The following is a 12,270-nucleotide window of genomic DNA, read 5'->3' as shown; positions in this document are numbered from 1 at the left end:
TGTGATGGTTATGATTGATTTTTATTAGGTATAGGTATATGTTTATTTGCTGCTTTAAATAAAGACTTAAAATATTTAGATCAGAAAAGGAAAATAATAGCACTAATTTAATTTTTTTAATGTTCTATGTTTGAATAGATGTGTAGTAGTAATTTTTTGGTTTGCCCAGTTACATCTCCAGTTTCACTACTGGAAGCTAGGCATTATGTATCATTGTGGATTCAAAACATTTCTGTCTTTTCTTTGGCAGAGATTGCTACTCATCTCTTTATTTCCATTCTCTCGTTTGTCCTTTTGTAATAGAATCCCATATTTTAGCTTGTTACATTTACCTTACCTCTAGGGAGAAAAAAATAAGTACTTCTTGGATTCCCTTATAACTAGGTAGGGTCATTTCACTGAGTTCCGGCTGAAGAAATGTGAAGAGTAGTGATGTATGCCTATAAAAAGAATGGGTATGTTTGCCCCAGCCCTTTCCCTTTCTAGAATGCCATGGTCTGAAGGTGACTATCAAGGGCAGTGGACCAATAAGGAAGAAAGGACTTGCATCCTTGAAGTCACCACCTTGCCAGATCAACTGCGGACCTACAGTCCATATTTCTCTTATTTAAGCAAGTGGTTTATCATAGCTATTTTATTTTGGGGTCTCTCTCTTCTGGCATCTTATTTTATTTCCCTATCTATACAGGCTTGTCAAAATAAGTTGTGAAAGTTTTTGAGAAGTGCAGGTGCTCCATGTTCTTGGATTATGTTTTGGGAAGGTTTAATGCCCTTGGTGTTAGTAGAGGCTCAATGAATGTTTATTTAATGCCGAGAGTAAAGTTAATGTGCCAGATAAGCAAAGGTGTAGACAAAAGTGAAGTTCTGTCTCACTTTAGGTAGATCTTCATGATCCCCGAAGACCACTTTTCTCTAAATTTAACTTTCTGGACTGGCCCAACATCACCTAATGTTATAAGTGGTTCATTAAGAGCGACTCAAGATTCTAGACCTGCACTGACCAATATGTGGGCTGCTAGCACATTAGATAATCATAAATTTTAATGAAATTTTATTTCCTCATTATAGCCTCACATGGCCATGACTATGATATTGGACAGTGCAGATAGAGGACAGTTCTGTCATCACCAAAGATTCTCATGGACAGCTCTGTTCCAAAGGCCTAGGTTGAATGGACACGTTCTGTATTTCTTGGAAGTTCCCCATGATGTGGGATCACACACATGTAGTAAGGTGAAGCTTTCAGACATATCCCTGCACAGTGACACGCAGGGAGAGAGCCGCTGTGGGTCTGATGGTAAAGTGCTCCCTCCATCTAGTTTGTGGATTCAAATGTTTTGTGGATTCAAAACATTTCTGGCTGCAGCAACTTGCCCTCAGTACCTGGTAAATGTTACATTTTGAACCTTTTGCTTCAGCTTAAACATTCCCCTCTTCCATAAATGCTTCCATAATTTCTCAAGGTGAGAAATCCATTTTTCTAAAAGGTGAAGTCTTTGTCTTAGTGACCTTAATTAATCTTACATACTTTTTAAAAACAGGTATATATCCAAGATTGAACAACTGAAGGATATTTTTTTCCATTGACTTTTAGAGTATAAAGGAAGGGAAAAGGGAAAGGAGGGGAGAGGGGGGAAAGAGAGAGAAACATCAATGTGAGAGAGACACATCGATTTGTTGCCTCTAGCATAAGCCCCAACTGGGGACAGGTATGAACCTGCAACCTAGGCATGTGCCCTTGACTAGGAATTGAACCCAGATCCCCTCAGTCCATGGGCCAATGTTCTAACCACTTAGAAAACTGGCTAGAGCTAGGCTAAGTTTCTTGAAGTCGGGGACTATAGCTTATCTCTGTTGCCCTCTGGTACTTGGAATACTGTCTTCCACTAAGTCAGCAAATATGTACCAGCTGAACTACAGTTGCTGGTGATGGACTGAATATTTTCGGTAGAAATCACTCTCAAGATGATCTGAAGGAATTGGAGGAGTGCATTGGAAGGAACACCTACATAGGCAAGAAATTAACAGATTTTTATTTCAGCCCTACAACTAAATAGCTCCTATTTCTAAGCCTCTTTCTTGGTTTTACCAATAGTCATATTTTTATAAGCGCTTCATTGAGATAAAATTCAAATACCATATGAACACATTTAAAAAGTGTATAAATCAGAAGTTTGTAGGATATTCACAGTTGTGTGACTATCACCATTTCTCTAAAAACATGTTGTCACCTCAAATAGAAACCCTGCAGCCGTTACTGTCTGATCTGCTGGTCCTCTCCTCCCACCCCTGAGTACCACTAGTCTGCTTTCTCTGCCTGTTTTGGACATTTCATATCAATGGAATCATACAAAATGTGAGCTTTCATGAATAGACTCTTAAGCATTAGGCTTTTAAGGTTCATTCTGTAGTATGCTTCCTTTATTTCTTTTTATTGCTGAACTAGAGACCTAGTGCATGAAATTTGTGCACGGGGCAGGGTGGGGGGGAGGTGTCCCTCAGCCCAGCCTACACCCTCTCCAACCTGGGAACCTTCGAGGGATGTCCGATTGCCCATTTAGGCCCAATTTTGTGAGATCGGGCCTAAATAGGCAGTCCTACATCCCTCTCATAATCCAGGACTGCTGGCTCCCAACCGCTTGCCTGCCTCTGCCTGATTGCCCCTAACCGCTTCTGCTTGCTAGCCTGATCACCCCCTAACCACTCCCATGCCAGCCTGATTGATATCTACTCCCCTGCCAGCCGGTTTGCCCCCAACTTCCCTTCTCTGCTGGCCAGGTTAGCCCTAACTGCCCTCCCCTGCAGGATTGATCGCTTCCAACTGCCTTTCCTTGCAGGCCTAGTGCCTCCCAACTGCCCTCCCCTGCTGGCCATCATGTGTCCACATGGGGGCAGCTACTGTGTGTTGGAGTGATGGTCAATCTGCATATTGTTCTTTGTAGGGGTGTCGAACTCAATCAAAGAAGGGGCCAAAATCTAAAATCCAGCCTAAATCGCGGGCCGAATGGTTTACTGAACAGTCATAAACTGTCATTGTGATGGAAACGCAGCGGAGTGCAGTGATGACAGCATGGTGCATGGGTGGGGGCCAGCTGGTTTGCCCTGAAGGGTGTCCCGGATCAGGGTGGGGGTTCTCTTGGGGTGAGGAACGGCTTGAGCAAGGCGCCTGCAGTGGTTTGCAGGCCAGCCACACCCCCTGCTGACCCAAGTGGAGGCCCTGGTATCTGGAATTTATTTACCTTCTACAATTGAAACTTTGTAGCCTGGAGTGGAGCCAAGCCTCCTGCTTGCTCCATGGCGGGAGCTATTTCAGTTTGGATTTGTTTACCTTCTATAATTGAAACTTTGTAGCCTTAAGTGGAAGCCTAGGCTGTTAAGGGCTGGAGGAAAGCTTGGCTTCTGCCGTTGCCTGGGAAACCCAAGCCTCCCTCCTGCTCTGTGTGGCTGTAGCCATCTTGGTTGGGTTTATTTGCATACTCACTCTGATTGGCTGATAAACGTGGCTGGTGGGCATGGCTTGTGGGTGTAGCAGCAGAGTGATGATTAATTTACATATTACTCTTTTATTAGGTAGGCTAATATTTTGTTACATGTTTGTGCCACCTTTTGTTTAGTTGTTCATCAGTTGATGGATTTTTGGGTTCTGGCTATTCTGAATAATTCTGCTATGTACATTCATGTCCACATTTTTGTGTGGAAGTAGGTTTCATTTATCTTGGATATATATACCACCACAGTCTGATTATGTCCCTGTAAAACTTTTATGTTGAAATCCTGCCCCCTAAGATGATAGAAATCAGGAGGTACAATCTTTGGGAGGCGATTAGATCCTGAAGGCTCATAAATGGGTTTAATGCCCATATAACAGGCCTGAGAAAACCTTCCTTCCCCTCCCACCATGTGAGGACACAGCAAACAGGTGTTGTCCCTGAGTCAGAAGATGTGCCCTTGCCACACACCAGATCTGTCGGCACCTTCATGTTGGCCTTGCTGCCTCCCGCCTGCACTGTGAGAAAAACATTATAATGTACCCAGTTTATAGTATTTTGTGATAGCAGTTCAATTGATACATATACTTGTGAATGAAGCTGCTGGGTCATATAATAAGTCATGTTGAACATTTTGAGGAACTGCCAGACTGTTTTCTAAAGTGCCTGCAATATTTCACAATTCCACCACCAACGTGAGTTAGTTTGTCCACATCCTCACCTGAAATAGCCATTATTTTAGCTATCCTAGTGTGTGATGTGGTATCTCGTTGTAGTTTTGAGTGGCACTTCCCTAAAAATTAATGATGTTAACCATAGTTTGATATTTAATTACTCATTTGTATCTCTATCATCTTTAAAGAAATGCCTATTAAAATTACTTTCCAGTTTTTTAATTAGTCTATTTGTCTTTGTATTGCTATTTATTGTGGATCCAAATTCTTATTAGATATGTGACTTAATAATTTTATACTGTCCTGTGGGTTGTCTCTCTATTCTTTTGGAAGTTTTGTTTGTAGAACAAGATATTTTAATTTTGACAAATTCCAGTTTACCAATTTTTTCTTCTTTTTTTACTTGTGCTTTTGGTGTTATATTTAAGAAACCAAAAGTCAGGAAGATTTCCCCCTATACTTTCTTTTAGGATTTTTATAAGTTTACATCCTATAGTAGCCTGTAAGCCATTTTGAGATAAATTTTACGTATGGTGTGAGGCAGAGGTTCAGTTTTATTTTGCTGCATGTGGATATCAACTTCTCCCAGTACAGCTTTTTGAAAAGATTATTCTTTCTCCATTGAATTGTTTTGGCCCCTAGTTGAAAATCACCTGACCTTTCCTGAATGCTTTTATTCCTAAACACTCAAGTCTAGTGCCTTGGTCTACACGTCTACCCTTGTGCCAGTACCACACAATTGTGATTACCATAGCTTTGTAGTAAGTGTTAAAATTAGTAATTAAGTATCCTAAATTTTCTTTTTCAGGATTGCTTTGGCTATTTTAAAAATGCCACAGAGCTCACTTCTTACTGAGATCCAGCTTTTTTTTTTTTTTTAAGTGCTCAGATTGTTGCAAGAATTCAGTTAATTTCCATAGTTCTGATTTTGACAAGTTTGCTAGTCTTTTCAGGGTTTTTATGGAGGAGTGAATTTTGGGAGGTCACTTTGCCATTTGAGAAGTTCTTCTCTCCAGGTCAGATTTTTAGAAGTAAAAGGGGTCTTAGTGTGCAATCTTTGAAGTCCACATTGTCCAGAATATGCAACTAAGGTGCAGAGAGGTAAACGGTTTGCTGCATAGGAACAGAAACTTCTGACACACTGAAGCATTAACATTTCTGCTCTGCCTCAGTCCCTTGACTCCTCCCCACCCAGAGGTTCAACATTTACTGAGCATCTATTATGTATCAAAACCATTAGGTACTGAACCTATGTAAGCAAGGCACAATCATCTCTGCAAAGCTGAGTATAATTGGGAAAGTACCTGGCAATAGCAAATTAAAATTTTTGACTAACGTTCTCAGAGAATGGATGGAGGAGGGAGCAACTGACTGGGAGAGTCAAGAAAAATGTCATTGAGGAGTTGACATCAAAGTTGAGTCTGCCAGGTATAATTAGATATTTCTTACAGAAAACATCTTAATAATAAAAGTGTAATATGCTAATTAGACCGAATGTCCTTCTGGAATCCGGTGACCAGAGGGAAGCTGGTGCTGGCAGCCTGGGGAAGGAAGGCCTACTCTTACAAGAATTTCATGCATTGGGCCTCTAGTACTTTATATAAAGACACACAGATTTTAAAGGACCTATCCTGTGTAGAGAATTGGTAGATGGGCAAGAGATGTGATTGAAGAGGTGAGCAGGTTTCAGATCCCAGAAATGGTCATACACCTGCTAAGGAGCAGGCCCACACATAGGGCTGTTCACAGAACCCACTCCTGAGAGCACTGTTCACCTGGACTACAAGTGACAGCCACCTGGGCTTTCATAATGTAACAGCCCTGCCCAAAAACCTACAATGGTCAGTAGGGAGAAGGATTTACTGCTCTGTGAGCCTAATGAGAAAAAGGTCAAATTGCCAGGAAAAAAAGGTAGAGAAATAAGCTCTACAGTGTCATAACTAGAGGTGTTGTTTGAAATAACCATAACAGCGTTGCAGCTACAATTTAATCTATTATATGCCAGGTACACTATGTCTTTATTATACAATATATATTTGAGTTATATTTATATATATGATATTTATGTATAACATATAGTATACATGTATTATAAATTCATATATCTTAAAATAACTGTGTGTGCGCACGCACGTGTGTGTGTGTGTGTGTGTGTGTGTATATATATATATATATATTTTTATTTTTTATTTTTTTTTCCCCCTTCTGTTTTGGCCTCACAGGTTTATCAGACAGTTTAGGATAAGTTATGCTATAGTAACTAGCAGTCTCAAAATTTTAGTGGCTAACAAAATAGGTTCATTCTTCACATCGCATATCCATTTGAATCAGCTATTTCTCTGCTCTTTGTCACGTGGATATAGGCTGACAGGCCCTTATCTAGGACATTGCTGGTTTCATGGCAGAGAAAATGGAAACATGAACTACTAGCTTACTCTTCAGCACTGAGAAGATACTCATGGAACTTGTCTCTCACAAAGGACATGCCATTCCTGCATATATCAGAGTGGTTATGTGTAATCATCCCACAGAGAGGAACACCACAGAGAAAGGCCACCAGAAAGGGTTAGTGGCTCCTTTGACCATCATCAACCACGCAGATATTAATTCTATTTGAAGACTGGGAAATTGGTTTAGTAAAGTATCCTTTATAATTCTTTCTCCATTGAATTGAATGAGAATACCTGGATTGAATTCAGGCCAGCGTAACCTCAGAGACCCAACTCCAGTTCATCTGATTCTCCATGCTACCCAACCACTGCACTGAGTCTTTTAATGTTGTTTTATGTGTTATCTTTGGATACTTGATGTATTTGGATGAAGAGAAGCCTTTTATTTCTGACCTTCACAGTTGTACTAGGCACCATCACGATTCAGTGCCAGCTCTGGAAAGTGAGCCTTTGCATTTGACCCTTTATTCTTGCTTAATATGTGTTTCAAAAGTAAGAGGGAAAGGTTGTTAGATTTTCAGAGCAGAACAGATAGCTCATGTTGCATGCACAAAAACACAGTGTGACCCAAATAGAGCCCATCTAAGAACATCAGCCTGTTCTTCAGAAATAAGCATGGAGAAATGGAATAGGTGGCCCCATTCCAGAAAGCCAGCTGGGAAATGGAATAGTGCGCTAAGGACAAGCCTGCACTTTCCACTGTGTCACTGAAGGATTTTAACAGAAGTTGGCATTGGGACCGAGAAATTGGACATTGGAGTGAGGTGACAGGATAGAGGAATAGTGGCAGAGATCTAATTTTAGTCAATAGATACAATCTAGTGCCAGCCTACAATGATTTAACCCTTTTTAATTAAAAAATATTTTTATTGATTTCAGAGAAGGAGAGAGGTATAGAAACATCAGTGATGAGAGGGAATCATTGATTGGCTACCTCCTGCATGCCCCACACTGGAGATCGAGTCTGCAACCTGGGCAAGTGCCCTGACTGGGAATCAAACTGTGACCTCCTGGTTCATATGTTGATGCTTAACTACTTAGCCATACAAGCCAGACAATTTCCACCTTATTTTATTTGTTTTATTGGTCCCTACCAATATTCTTAATATTGAAAAAGACACTGTTCTTAACGTTGGAAAATATATTGTTTATAATATTGAAAAAGATACTGTCCTATTGCTGTGTAACAATGTACCTCAAAATGTCAAGGCTTAAAACAATAATCATTCATTTAAGATTGGCAATTCAGGCCGGATTCAGTTGGGCAGTTCTTGCTTCAGATGGGCTCAGTCATGCATCTGCATTCAGCTATTGGTTATGGTTGGGACTAGTTCATCTCAGTTGGCCCTTTGCACAGCTCTGTGGTGGGCCAGTTGTCATCTAGGGCAACATGACAGGAATAACAAGGCCTGTGTTCTTCCTCATTCATCGGGGTGACATGGGCTTGTTTAAATGGTGGTCACAGAGTCCCCAAAGAGCAAGGAGAAGCCTTAGCTCAGAAAAGTCATTTCACCACATTCTGTGGGCCAAAGTTGGTTAGCAGGCCAGCCCAGTGTAAAGGGGAATGAACACAGAGTCCATCTCTTTATGGGAGAAATTGTTGAGCTCCACTGAAAGGGTGTGAATACAGAGGGGAATTATTATGAATTATTTTGGGAAATGAAAGTTGTTCTCATCTACCTTAAATTCCATAAAAACTCAACACGGTGATGAAACTTAATGCTTCATGCTATGGAAGAGTCATTGGCACTGGGCTAGACCTTCTATCAACAACAACCAGAAAATTAGGCAAAGTAAATAAAAATAAGTTTTCAGCTATTGGAAAACTGATACTTCAGAACTATGATTCCCAAGAGAAAGGAACAAATGAAATGATCTTTAAAATATCTCTGCCTCTCTCATCTCTCAAAATTATTATTATTTTTTTAAATATTAGGAAAACACAAAAACAGCGCCTAGAGGCCTTTTCTACACAGGGTTCTCTCATGCTAATGGCACTTCAGGGAGAAGCCTGCACTAAGCTGCCTGCCTCCTGCACTCAGCTCCTTTTCTACACTATTTCCGCTATTTGAACCAGTCCTTGCGGAGTTCCAAGAATCCTGTTTAAACCAATAGAACTGAGGATTCCCCATCCAATAAAATGGCACAACATTATCCCCATTAACATTTCTACCAGCCAATTGAAGCAGCTCCATTCTGACCAATAAGGCCATGCCTTTTGGACCAATCAAACTGTAAAGATTTGGAGTTCTCATTTGCATGAGGATAGACCAATCAGGGAATAGGGGCTAGGACAGGGGTCAGCAACCTTTAAGACATAAAGAGCCACTTGGACCCGTTTTCGAAGGAAAAAAAAAACCTGGGAGCCGCAAAACCATTGCGACATTTAAAACAAATATAACACTGCATATATTGTTTCTTACCTTAATGCTATATACCGGATCGTGCAGTTAGATGTCAATCTGAAGAAAAAAAGGACTTTTTCACAACAATGTAAAATATATTTTTGCAAATTAATAGCTAATTAAAATATTTAATTTACCTGGTTAATGGGATTTTTGCTCCTGAACCTCATTGCACAGTGTCTGAACATCAGGGCTGTAAGACGTTACCTTCATTTTCACACAGGCTTGCAAGTTGTCATCTGTGAGGCGTGATCGATGTTTGTTTTTAATATAGTTCATGTTGGAGAAGACCTGCTCACATACATATGTGGAGCCGAAGATCGACAGGACTCCAAATGCATACTTTTTCATGTTTATATAAGTGTTGGGGATGGCATTCCATGTTTCTAACACAAGTTTGTCCTGTTTGGGAAGGTTTTCAATATCACTCCATTTATAATTCTGAGCCAGAATGGCCTTCTGACGGGCAACATCCTCAAGAGTAGCGGTCAAGCATTTGAACTTGGACACCCATATATCTTTGTCGGCTATATGGGCCAGTTCCATCTCAAGATCAGGTTGACTTACACCTGCAAATGCAATCATATTCAATAGGGATGGATCAATCGCCAGGGGAGTGACAGGGAAGGATAATGTGTGTTTTTCCTCTCTGAACTCACAGAATCGTTTCCCAAATGAACTTTGCATTGTGGTGATTGCAGACTTCAAATATTCCAAATTTATCATATCATGACTTTGTTTGAACTCTCTCAAAGAGGGAAAGTGAGACAGTGTACCTCTCTGTAAATCTTTGACAAACACTGTCAACTTGCACTCGAATGCCAAAATCTCCTCCAGCATGTGCAGGGCTGTGCTTCCTTTCCCCTGAAGGGTTGTATTTAGTGTGTTTAGATGTGCTGTCATGTCTATCATAAAATGTAATTTTTCCAGCCACTCTGGTTGTTCCAGCTCAGGAAAGGTGAACTCTTTGCTGGCCAGGAAAGTTTTTACTTCTTCCAAACATGCGACAAAGCGTTTTAGCACCTCGCCTCTGGACAGCCACCGGACCTTGTTGTGGAGCAGGAGGTCAGAATATATGCTTTCCACCTCATCCAATAGCAAATGGAACTGGCAGTGGTTTAAACCCTCTGCCATTATCTTATTAACAATCTGAATGACCACATCCATCACTTTTGTGCATTCCGGGGGAAATGTTTCAGCACACAATGCCTCTTGGTGCAGGATGCAATGAAATGAGAGCAGCGTTCTACCCAGAGCCTTCTGCAGTAGAGCCACAAAGCCCTTCTGTGCTCCTCTCATGCTCGGTGCCCCATCAGTAGCCACTGAGACCAGGTAGTTGGTGTTTATTTTTCCGGCACTTAAATAGTCCAGGACAGCCTTACAGATATCCTCACCCCTTGTTTGGCCGTAGTCCGGGCAGGAGACAGCACTGCCGATGGCACTGTAGAGCAAGTCCCCATGCAGCGCCGGGAAGATGACAGGAGCAGTGGGGTCGGGAGCCACCAGCAGCACCGCATCCTTGCAGCGCAGCTGCGCAGCCAGGATGTTGTCGATGCTGAACATGCTGGCAAGCATCCCCGAACCCCACGCGGGGCTGGGACCAAGATGGGACGAGGGGCGCTAGGAGGAGGAGAAGCACTTCAGCGTGTGGGGGGTCCGGAGCCAGAGAAAACCAAAAGAGAGCACGGGTGAGCACGGCTGCTCCCTCCCCACCCCACCCCTGCGCCTGCTCCGGCCTCAACAAGTCACCTTTAAAAAAAAAAAAAAATTCATCAGGCCCCCAATATTTTGTAAATTAATTAGTGAGCCATGCATGCCATAAAAATAATTCATCAGGCCCCCCAATATTCCGTAAATTAAATTAAGTAAATTAAATTTAAAAATGTAAATAATAATTTAATTAATTTTAAAAAAAATTTATATAATAGCCACAAATTTCCTACAGTGTACATCTTACAAAAGGACCTGTCTCCCATGCTTAACCAACAACAAAAATTAGTATTAGAGGTAAGTGATACAGCTCCCCGCCCGCCCCCTGCTGTCGGCCCTGCTGGGAGTCACAGGTTGACGACCCCTGGGCTAGGACTTCTATCTACAATATATAAGTCAGTTCCCCTCTGGCTCAGGAGTGCACTTTCCCTTCCCACCAAACACTAAAAACTGTGTTTCCTTGGGTAGAGCAGAAACACTGAAGACCTGCCACTAGAGCAGAGGAAAACAGACCCTCAGGGGCAGAGAGAGGCAGACTGGCACAGAGTGAAGGAGCACAGAGCAGAGGGGCAAGGCCACAGGACTGCCTCACAGCCCTGCTGTTTTCACAACCTTGCTGTATCACCATTGAGCTGTTTTGCACTGAATACACTTTCCTTTACTGCACCTCAATTGTGAATTCCTGTTGGTGTTGACTTGGCACCAAGGACCATCTGTTGACAAGAGTTAGAGCTCTGAATTCCCTGTTCTGACAAAGCAGCTTTCTCACCCAGGAAGCTGTCCTGATTCCTCACTTAGTCACCTAGCCATCCCCTGGCACCTGGCTGTAAATAGGTAGGGCATTCTGAGTGGCCCTTTACTGGACCCTCCCCCTCCTGCATGCAGGCTTCCTCTGCCAGACCCTAGCACACTTCCATAATAGCTCCGTGTGTCCTCCTTCTCTGCTGTAAATCCTCTGTCCCTGGACCAGTTTTAATTTACAGTGCAGTTTGCATGTGTCTGTGTCTCTGCAGGACAGCAGTAGAGAAAGACTCACAGCCTGAATTGCTTTCGGGTAAAACCTGTGCCTTGGCCAGGGGGCCACAGAAAGTGTCATATGCTTGCACATTGTGTGTCAGACACTGATGGCAAAGGAAGAGGGGAAGGGACCTGGAGCTCTCAAACTAGACAGGAAACAAAAGAGATACATATCAGAAGAAACCTTTGTGTAACGCTTGGGCAGGAAGAGATCTCATATTAGGATCCCTCTAAGGAGCTTTGAGAGGGAGGAAAGGAGTCGTTTTTTATTACCAGAAACTTCAGCCATCTATTCCCCAAGGTTTCACCATAATTATATTTTCTCTGAGTCCCAATCCATCTGTTACGTCCGGATGAGTGTTGGGCAGTTTACATGTATTTCACACGGAGTTTGTGAGTGCCTCACCATCTGGAATTAGGACAAATGGACAGCAGAGCAGGAGTGGAACTCAGATCCTTCACCAATGTCTTTCATTTTACAATTGAGGGGACTGATTCTATTGTGTGAAATATTTTGGCCAATTTC

The sequence above is a fragment of the Pipistrellus kuhlii genome, unplaced genomic scaffold (assembly GCF_014108245.1).
Source record: "Pipistrellus kuhlii isolate mPipKuh1 unplaced genomic scaffold, mPipKuh1.p scaffold_m20_p_2, whole genome shotgun sequence".
Lineage (NCBI taxonomy): Eukaryota > Metazoa > Chordata > Mammalia > Chiroptera > Vespertilionidae > Pipistrellus > Pipistrellus kuhlii.
The sequence above is the reverse complement of the archived record's forward strand: the minus strand, read 5'-3'. Positions refer to the sequence as shown.